Source organism: Protopterus annectens, chromosome 10.part0 (assembly GCF_019279795.1).
Source record: "Protopterus annectens isolate FY-2018-M chromosome 10.part0, PAN1.0, whole genome shotgun sequence".
In the NCBI taxonomy this organism is placed as follows: Eukaryota; Metazoa; Chordata; order Ceratodontiformes; family Protopteridae; genus Protopterus; species Protopterus annectens.
Window position 1 is genome coordinate 1,204,611,938 of NC_056744.1, and position 12,273 is coordinate 1,204,624,210.

A 12,273-nucleotide genomic window follows, 5' to 3' on the forward strand; every position below is an offset into this window, starting at 1 on the left:
GTACCCATGAACTACCACATAGGTGGTAGTCTACTCTACACCAAAAGTGTGATAAGAGACCATGGGACACAGGTGGACAGTAGTGTCCCTTTTGATAATCACAGTGCCACACTAGTCATGTAAACTGTGTACGGTCCACATGTCATCACAAAAGGTTTGTCATACATGGAATGAGAGGTCAGTATTCCACTCTACTCATCAGTCATAAAACCCATCATAGAGTACAATGGGCCTTTTGGTATGTACCTCAGAAGACATCTACAGCAACTGTAGATGCCAGGCACAAACACCACAAAGAGTATTACCAGACTCAAACAGATGCCATATGCAGACTGTCTTATAAAACCACAGCTACACTGTGTCGCATACCACACACCCAGAGCCAACCTCTGCCTAACATACAAAGTTATGCCAAACCCACAGGTGTTGGACATACTCCATGTCAACAGATCAAAATCCCTACAAGCTACACACTGTACTGATCTAAACTTTGTAATGTCAAAAAGCAGAACATGCTGGAGTGGTACATTCTCATCTCAGACACATACCATACCCTGGAACTAACTACCTAAGATTAGCAAAGAAAGGTCCTCATTAGCAGTCATCATGAATAATCATGATGAATGGATGTGACATAGGAAATACAACCTGGGAATCACCTCTGTGGCTCTGCATGACAAGGGCACATGAACTTAAATTATATAGGTGTTGAAAGGCAGGGTACCATATGGCTAGGCTTCTGTAGGCCCTATGCCTAGTAGCCTATGAGCTACCTATGACCTGATACACACATGCATATACATGTTGCATTAATTGCTATGTGAGGTTGACTGAGTGTGATGGTGAATGTGTCAACGGTGTGTATATGTTTGATAGCCTAGTGGGTAAATGTTTATTTCATGGTATGTAGTGTTCTAGCTCTGATCCCCACAAAAGATATGTATGCTATTGCTAGTCAGCAAAAGCAGTATGGTATACGGTGTGACATAGTCCCATGGTATTGACTGGAGTGTGCCATTGTAGGCTAAAGCAGTACATGTATGCTCAATGATTGTTGACACTAGTGAATACAAATCCCGTATGAACTGTAGTACTACCTGAAGCTTTAGGCCTAAACAGCACAGTATGGTGTATATCCACATTGCTTTGAAACACAGTTTTGCTTGTTACCTGTATTCCCCACTCATTACATACCTCGGGCATAAGGTTTTGTAAGTGCTGACACAAAGTACTGCATGGTACACAGGTAAAGCTCATCTGTGTTGCCATACCTTTGTGTCTTGTAGGTATGTCTGATGTGTGTGTGGGTATGCCTGTAACATGGCCTGGGTCGTATGTGTGTTACAGGATATAAGTGCATATCTAGCAACATGTATACTGTAGTGCAGCTGTATGCCACCTATACTGATGAATGTGCACATATGTTACTAGGGGTCTGCTATCAACAAGTAGTGTGGTTTACTGGTAGTACTGTAACTGTACTTCACAATCATTTCAATGAATGACAAATTTCTGTATGCATTAGCTTCATATATACCTCCTGTGGCTAGGTGGTGCATTGTGCCACATACAGTGTGCCATGTGCTGTTGTATAGTCTTACATACTGGTTTCACTTTGTTGCTGTGCAAAACATGGTTTAATATATAGAACGTGCCAGGCACTGTCAGACAGTTGTGGGCTGAGCACTGATATGTGGTATTAAAAGTGTGTATCTACTGACAGCCAATAGGTTGCTATATATGGCATTTCACTGATATCTGTACTTTAGAATGTTAAGTGTGCCACAAGACTTGCTCACAATAATTGTCTTATTTTCTATCAGGGACATGTCTCATCATCACAATCCTGCCTATTCCCCTGAAGAGGAGGAATTAATCATATCCACACTATTACAACATCACAACCTGCTGTTCTTCAGAACCAGCCAGGACCAACATGAACGCACTGCACTGTGGCAGGATGTTGTCCATCGGGTTAATGATGTAGGCATGCATAAATGGACTTATGAGCAGGTGCGCCATCACTGCAGTGATTTAATCAGACATGCCCGGCAGCATGCCCCTGATGTCCACAGACAACAACTTCCACAGGTGGTGGTGCAGCATCATACCCACCCCTCACCAGAGTGGAAGAGCTGCTCCTCAGTGTGGTGGCTCCTGGCTAACCACTACAACAAACATGTGTCATCATGGAGGCCGGAGTCACCCAGCAAGTTGACTCCGAGCGTGCAGGTATCATGCCATATCTGTAGACTACTGTTAGCTCGATTGTTAGAACATGCATATGTCAGATGTGTACTGTGTATTTGGAAGATGTGGAGCCTGGTGTTGTGCAATACTGATAATTTTGAACATAATCTGTATGCATGTGACTGTCAACTATTGTACTACTGTAAAATTGCAAAGTCACAGCAGCAATGCCACAGTTGTTGACACTGACAAACTGTCTCAAATTCTTGTAGGTCCCTCTGGTCTGACAGCTATACAGCAGATCCTGTGCTGGTGAGTGTTCTACATTTCATATGGCAAATAACATGTGCATGTCATAGGTGGGTTTTAGGCCATATACACATGTACAACACCTACACATAATGCATGCTCTGCAAGTTTTCTGCGGGACTATGCACATCCCAGTAGCATGAGTGGCTGCCTTAAACACATGCTATACACAGAGCATCACAAACAATTGTGGTACACTGTAGTGGACATTGTATAGGCAGAGTCAATACACATGCACACAACATACACCACCTTGTCATACGCAGTACGTGTCAATATGATACACATGGCGTATGTAAACACCTGCTGTAAGGTCAGACTCCAGTATCCCAAATGTCATCCACACAGCACACATACTATACCTGAGGGGTAGAGGCCTATCATGGGGCATTGCAAAACTCTTCAACAAACAAGACATTCATGTTAGGCAATGCTCCCTATTGAACACCTTACATACCCATGTAACAATTGCCTGTGAAATGGTTAATGTAGCCACAGTGCTGCAGTTCAGGTACAGCAAGATAGTTGCCAGTGTGGCACACATTAATGGCCTTGAGTGACCACATGATGCTGACTGATGATGGCTCATGGTACAACACTACATCCAGTTACAGTAACTACAGTACAACACATGGCATTCATTGCTATATACCTGACAGTTGTGTGCATCCAGCCATGGTATGTATACCTGTGAGTGATGGTGCACAGGATGTTGAAAAGCATTTAATACTTGCACAGCAATGTTGTTTCCGTGTACACATTATGTTCCAGGGTGAGGTCAATCATTGAACAACACACATGCATCAAACACATGTATATTGTTATTAACAAGGACTCTCTACACTCACACTGCATGCTGTTGAGCAACACACATATTGCATCCTGACACGCACGTGTGATAGGACACTTTGGCTTGTGATACTGTACTCTACCATCAACCACTAATGGGTATGTTCTGGATTGCTGTTGGTGTGTGTGTGTGTGTGTGTGTGTGTGTGTGTGTGTGTGTGTGTGTGTGTGTGTGTGTGTGTGTGTGTGTGTGTGTGTGTGTGTGTGTGTGTGTGTGTGTGTGTGTGTGTGTGTGTGTGTGTGTGTGTGTGTACTTTAATGTGCATGTGTGCATGTGTGCATGTGCTCATGTGTGCATGTGTGCATGTGTGCATGTGTGCTAACATCATGTACAGATTGTAAAGTGTGTTTCCTGTCTTGCTCTCACAGGTGCTGAAGTTGTGTTGGTTGAGTGTAGCAGGGAACCTGAAGACACTGCCACAAATAGTGTAGATGATGAAACATGTGTTGTAGCACAAGCAGGTTTGACAGGGTCTGTCGTTGTTCCGCCAATCGACAGTACACAGCTTTCCACACCATCTATGTGCACATTCATACTGCCAATACATCCCTCATCACCAATGGCCTTAGCTGAGGGACAGCATACAGTAGGCATTGACCAGGATAGTGTGGTATCTATGGCACATGCAACCCCTCACAGCAGCCATACCCAGATTCTTGGAATGGTACCACATAGGCGGATGTCAAGGGGTTCTTGTGGGAGCATCGCTGGTCATAATGCCCCTGGCGGATGTGCCCCCACAGGTCTTACAACCTCAGGTATGTTCCGGGCTATAATGCAGGCACAGGCACGTATGGAATGGTACACTAGACAGGGACTAAGGGTGCAGAGGGCCCATAACATCACTATCAATGACAGTATCCATGACCTTGCGGGTGCAGTGCATCCCTACATCGAGGTCATTGATAGACACTGGGGGGAGACATTAGATGTCCTCCGCAATATAATGTCCATGTGCCAGGACAGTGCAGGACAGCCGAGGCGTCGACGTGGATGTATGCCAGCAACATCATCGGCTGGCAGTCATGGCGGATGACACACAAGTCACAGCCACTCCTGTAGTGGCAGTACCAGACCCAGCAATGTTGGAGCAGGGCTGTCAATAGACCGTCATAGAAGATCATGTGCACTTGGCTCTGGCCAGTTCCAGCAGGGACATGGGTCCAGTCGACATCCCTCTGCCTCTGATGATAGTACCCAGTCTGGCTTAGTACCCGATACTGTCTGTTGCACCCCTGCCAGGCACAGATACTCTGTCCGTGGTCAGAGACGATGATCTGTACAGCCTGGCAGGTACAGTCTGTGGCTGTCCCACAACCTCCCGTATATGGCAGCCACATGGTGAACCTGTGGGCATGCAGACACACACACATAATCCAAACACCTAGGGCTAACACATACACACACACATTACATCAACATCGACCCATGCTGTACTGTTGTCCCTCACACACACACACACACACACACACACACACACACACACACACACACACACACACACACACACATACACATACATGTCAATTGGATGGGTCAATGTCGGGCTCTGGCAATCCAACAACACACCCTGTGCATATGATGAAACTGTGCCACCTCCTGTCATCTGTAACATTGATGCAGGAACAGGCTAACATGGTGCTGATGCACAGGGTGACTTTATAGTAGTGTAGCAATGTTAGCATGTTGTCAACAGTATAGTCCAACATCTCTTACTAATGATAACTTTGTCCACCAGTAGCTGCACTGGTAATTAGCAGAACGATCAGACAGCCAGTAGGAATAATTTAGAATAGAAACATGAGATAGGCTGTTGCTTTAACATGGCAACAAGATTGGCCTCAAATGTAATCTGCAATTTTTTTCTCAATAAATGGAAATGTTAGATGGTTAGACTTCATTTCTGGGCTCTTAACAATGAATTTAAAGCAGATCAAATAACACCGCTGACTGGTCAGGGACAAAGTATAACTGATTTGATGCAGTCATTTTATGAATCAGCTGAAACCAAACTGGTTTGTGGTTAATTAGTTTATTTACTTGTTTATTTATCCAGGGTAGCACACTGTTCTCAATGGACCATTTGCAGGCATAGCCCAGGTGAGTAGGATCACATCAAAAATTAATAAAACATATTTACAGATGCAAAGATATGCTAAAAAACCTATACATATTTACAAATGCAAACATATGCTACAGCATTTAGTTCAAGAAGCAGTTTACAAAATCAAACCTGGATGGAAAATGGAATGATGCTTAACAGCACTTTTTGTATGAGATGTAGCCATAATGACTTGAGATGGCTTATGCAACAGGGATAGCAGAAGATTATTAAATAGAGAGCTATGAAGGCATTACAACAGGCAAATGAGAATTGTTGCAGGAAACAATACCATGGGGCGACAACAGAGAAATGGTGAATGAGGCATGCAGATGGAAGAGGAGCAGAAAGGAGAGAAATGCAAAGAGATACAAAGAGGAGAAGGAGGTAGGATGAATGAGAGGCAGTAAGTGAGGGGATAACAAGATGAGATAAAGAAGGATAAAATAAGGAAAAAGGGATGTGTGGGAGCTGCAGGGTTCATGTAACGGGACCAGAGTTACTGCAGCTGCACTTGGTTTTGGTTATCAGGTGTTCCTTGAGCTTTTTTCAGAAGTCCAAGTATATTTGGACATCGCTGATTGAGAGTGGAATGGAGTCCAATAGTTTAGGTGCTAGGATGTAGAATACATGGTCAGTCCAAAGAACTTTATTTTTGGAGTTAGTTAGGTGGGTTGAAATTGAGAGATACCCCCAAGACTAATTGTGGGGGTTTCAGGAAAAGTTTGAGCATAAGGCAGGCTTGACATAAATATTGTTTTGTCAGAATAAATCCTACATAAATACAGTATTCTGTTTACGTTGGTCGAGAAATGCAGCCATATGAAAAGAGAGCTGTATCTTTATTTTTTATTTCACATTTGACATGCAGTTTCAGTAAATGTAGTTTCAAAAGAAAGGGGTGTTTCAGTGATGGTGTGATGGATTCTAATGAGTTCAATGAAATAACTTTCAGCCAAAAGCACTGATAAGGATGAGATGTGCTAACAGAATGTGCAGAACATCTTGATATATAAATAGATTGGAGACATAGACATGCAATGATATCATATTCAGATGGTACAAGGCTTGGGAACCAGGATTTAACAGCGGTTCAGAACTTGTAGGAATTGTACAGGATTTTAGTATTATGACAGATTATTTCTAGACAGAAGTTAGTTCAAGTTTGGAGAAGACAGCAGTCAATTCAGTCCAGCTCATTACTGATATACAGGAAACTAAGTACAGACATTCAGTTTGGTAAAAATTCTCAAGAAACTGAGTACAGAAGATATGTTAAATGTCCAGCAGTTCAGAAACTACAGAAAACAGGAAAGTTTGCCTTAATTATGCCATTTCAGAGAAAGGAAAAATTCTTTTTTTTTTTCAAAACAGGTTTATTGTTTTAACATATAAGAGAAATATCATAACAATTTTATACAAGTAATTAAAAATAGGTATTATTATAATATTCAACAAAACAACTAAAGTATTTACAAAGACATCCACTACAATCAGATCAATTAATTAAACTAAAATACCATGCTATTGAAATTAAATTTTTTTTAACAAATTTTGTAAATTATCCCATACAATAAAATAAGATGTTTTTCTGTTTGTTCTAGTCCTAATTGTGTTTATTTCCATATGGCACACTATATTCATAACATTTTTAAATTCATTGAATGAAGGAGGTGTATCTGAAATCCAATTTCTAGTTATTATTTTCCTAGCCACTGCTAGAATAGACCATAACAAGGGAAGCTTAACCTTTTAACACTTTGAGGTACAGGTGTGTTGAATAATATAAGAGATTTAGAAATAATGAAATTATCTGTAAAAAGAGCCTGCAAAAATTCATTAATTGACTTCCACTATTCTTTCAATTTTATACAGTCATAAAACATATGAGCCCAGTCAGCATTAATTTCTACATTACATCTCTTACATAGATTATCTTTGTTATTTATTTTATTCATCATCAAAGGTGTATAAAAAGATCTATGTAAAAATTTCCATGTATAAAGTCTCCAGGCAATGGAAGACGTAGTTCTATAAGCAGATTCCAATATATATTGTTTATCTTGTTGATTTGGTGGGTCCCCATTAATAGAAGTGAAATAATTCCAGTATGAATCTACACTGTAAAAAGTTTATTGCCTGATAACTTTATGTATGTATGAAAGTTTACCTTTATCAGAAACTTTATGTTGTAAATTTAATATCAAGTAATCAATCAGTGTTGGAATAGATTCTTTAACAGTTATAGACATTAAATCTATTTTATTAATGAGATGTTGTCTAAAGGTCTGAACCTCTAACCAGCAAGTTTCTCTTAGATCAAATTCTTGTTTTAAGAAATCTAGATTTTTAACTTTATTATCAGATATCAACTGATACCAGTACTTTAGATCATTATCTATAGCTAAATGAGTTCCTTCAGAAGTAGATGACAAAAGCATACCCTGAGTATACATTATAGGAAATACAATAAAATTCCATTCCCTATACTTAGGGTGCATGAATATAAAGCTACGATAACTAATAATAATATTTAATGGGTAACAAACCATATGTTTAGGTGTAATAGGTGAAGTACAAAATTCCTTTAGTAACCATAACATGGAGTTATTTACAATCATATTTTTATGTGTTAAGGAGATTTTCATGACGTGTATATTAATTAGCTCCCAATAATCTTTCCATTTTGTGACATATGACTGATCTATTAATAAAGTAATAACTTTTACAATAGAAGAGATAGTATATAAATTAAAGTCTGGAAAAGAAATACCCCCTTGAGACCAGCTATTAGTATGTTTCTTTAATGCAATCCTAGGTCTATTAGGTGCCCATAAGAAATTTAACATTAGTGTGTTCAGTTTCTTGATAATTATTTTTGTAGGTGGAAGTATTATTGTTTGTATTAAGTATAAAATCTTGGGGAATATTATCATTTTAATAATTGTAAGTCTCTTCTCCATAGTAAAAAACATATTATTCCAGGTATTAAAAAGATTTTGTATATTAAGAAAACAGGTATTATAATTATTATATATAATAGCTTTAATATCTTTAGATAGTATTATACCTAAATAAGTTATCTGACCTGAATTGGGTACATATTTAGTAAAATCACTAATGAGAATATTTTTTCGTGTATATATAGGTAGTATTTTAGTTTATTCTTCATTGAATATTAAACCAGAAATACTTTTAAAATTCATCATGTTATCAAATAGAGACTGTATAGAAGAATTAGATCCTGCTGATGTAATTAGAACATCATCTGCAAAAGTTGAATTTTGGATGTTGTATTTTCATCTCTTTCAAAACCCTCTATGTCAGTACTGTTTCTGATCAAATTAGCCCAAGGCTCCATTACTAAAGTGAATAATAGTGGAGAAAGTGGACATCCTTGTTTTGTACCTTTAAGAATGGGTATTTTTTGTGAAACATATGTTCCTACCTTAATATAAGCCAATGTTCCTTTGTATAAATGTTCAATTAGATTTACAAATGCATCCGAGAAGTTTGTGCACTTCATTAAGGTAAACAGATAGTCCCAACTTACTGAATCAAATGCTGAACTTATATCAAGACTAATAAGTGTTAAATCTTTCTTTTTCCTATTTGCAAAATCTATTAATGTTAAAGTTCTTCTTATATTATCAAAAGTATTTCTATTTACAATGAAGCCTGTCTGATCTATATCTATAATGCCGGGAATGATTGTCTTAAAGCTATCAGCAAAGATATTCATAAACATTTTATAATCAACATTAAGTAATGAGATGGGCCGATATGAAGAACATCTAGTTGGATCTTTATTAGGTTTTAAAATTGGCGAAATAAATGTATATTGCCAAGATGGGGGGGTTATTAACTCAGTTTGGGCCAAAATAAAAACCTTATGTATTAATGAATATGTATTTTTAGAAAGGATTTTATATATCTCTGGTATAATACCATCATTACCCGTTGCTTTGTTTGATTTAAGCTTATTTATTTGTGTAATAACTTCTGTATATGAAATACTCTTGTCCAATAGTTTAATATGTTGTTTATTAAGCTTTTTATTCATATTTGTGGTTATAAACTCCTTTATTTTATCTTTAGGTTCCATGTTAATATTATCATGGTTAATTTTGTGAAAGTGATTTCTAAATTCATCTAGTATTTCTGGTATACTAGAAACATTCTTCTTTTTCCTTAGAGAAAAGATTTCTTTGATATGGTTTTGTTTATTCAACCTTTTTGTTTTATTTTTAAGTCTATGTAAGTATTTGGGGCTTATTGAATAAGACAAAAACTTATATTTCTCTAAAGTTATTTTAACTTTATGAGTTAAAATTTCTTTGTATTTCTCATTTAGTTTGTTTATTTCTTCAATAACTTTCTTGTCCATAATATTTTCTTTATTATTATGTTTATAAGAGTCTAATTTACTTTGAATATCTAACAATTCCTTATCCCAAGATTTCCTTTTATTATTATACCATCTGATACTTTGTCCATATAGATATGATTTTAAGGCATCCCAAACATAAACAATGGAGACTTCAGGAGTGTTATTTATGTCTAAAAATGTTTTACTTCTGAAAGTATATATTCTTTATAGTCTTTTAGTTGAGTTAAGTATGCTGGTATCCTTTTGATCTGAACATTATGAGTATTTTTTATCATGAATTCAAAAACAATTGAATTATGATCAGATATAGGACATGAAATGATTTTGGAATTAATTAAATCTGTTACCATCTGGTTAGAAATAAAGACCCTATCTATTTTTGAATAAGTTTTGTATCTGTTAGAAAAAAAAGGTGTATGGTAATGATTTTGAATCTATCTGATTATTAATATCATTCAAATGATAAGAATTAGCAAAATCCTTTAAATGTTTTGCATTAGATGTAATTCTTCTCTTTCCTATAGTGGTAGTATCACTTTCATGTAGTATACAATTAAAGTCACCAGCTAAAATAATATCTCCTATAGAGAATGATATGATCTTATCAAGATGATGTTTCACTGTATTAATACCAATTCCAGGTATCCAATATACATTAATTAAAGTGTAAGTCTTCCCACTAATTTGTATTGTAACCATACAAAACATTCCTTTGTCATCCTGATAAGACTTAATGGTTTTAGGAATGGGCATACTTTTATTCCATAAAATAGCCACTCCTCTTTTTTTCTGAGTGTGCTCTGAACTAACCAATACTGTATATTTGTTTGTGGCTAGTTTATCAATACCTTTTTTAAAGAGATGGGTTTCTTGTAGGAAGACTATGTTGGCCTTATGTAAATTAATGTATCTTATTAGGCTTGCCCTTTTACATGGATTATTCAATCCATTAATGTTTAAAGAAATTCCTTTTAAAGATGTCATTTGGCATTTTTAAAACTTAAGAATCTTATGATCAAAATAACAAATAACAAGATAAGTAATGTTACATCTCCTCCTTTAGGTGTACCTTTAAATATAGCTGTATTTATTGAATCTCTTATGGGATTTCGTATAGGATTCAATTTTGTTTGTAGTGACAATGAATGTACAAAATATATTGTGGATGTCAAAACTATATACAAATAACAATGAACAAGTGAAAATAATGTAAGGATTAAACCTTGCATCCAGCCTGGAGTTGTAAACTCCAACTTAGAGTAGTATTTACCACTCAAGTTAACCCCCTACCCTAAGCAGCAGTACGTCAGCTACCACCTTATCAATTTAATACTAGTTATATTTAACTGAAGTTAACAGTTTTCAATTCAATTATCTAGCAAGACAAGACTACACATTTGGTAAAACAGCATCATATAAACTAAAATAAACCTTTTTTTTTTTTTTTTTTTAAAAACTGTTCATACTACTGTATACATCCATATAATATAAAACACTTGTATGCAAATAGCATTCAAATAATCTTGATGTTAGAAATCAAGAGGAGAGAAAAATAAGTTCTAACATTCATTTAAATCAAAAACTTTGGCTAATATGATTCAGACATTACATATATTAGGATGCATCTATTTTCTGTCATGTAAATACAGTTAACAGCTTCCAAAAAAAAACCTTGAATTGCTTGTATATGAGCATTTACTCAAACTCATTATTGCCAATAGAATAAAATATTGTATTCATAGAAATTGTTATAAATCATACTTCATAGTTATGCAGATTCTCAGAAACATTTATATACATATCTACATACACACACATACACACACACACACACACACACACACACACACACACACACACACACACATATATATATATATATATATATATATATATATATATACACATATACATACATACACACATACACACACATATACACATATACATATATATATATATATACATATACACATGCATACACACACACACACACACACACACACACATACACATGCACATACACACACACACAAACACACACACACACACACACACACACACACACACACACACACACACATACACACACACACACACACACACACACATATATATATATATATATATATATATATATATATATATATATATGATCTCACTGAGTTGTATCTTTACTGAGCACCATCTTACATTGCTGTCCCTTCAATAAATCTGTCTGCTTTATACAAAATAATGCACAGCAAACACATTTTAGTAACCAGATTTTACAAACATGCTATACTACTGCTTTAAAATATATCACATGACAATTTCTTCCAGTATAGAGTTATAAAATTATTTATGCTTGTCAATCAGATTAATTAAATGTGTTATAGTAATGTATATGTTTGGGACATAGGTTTTTAACACATATTATTAATCGGCTATTCC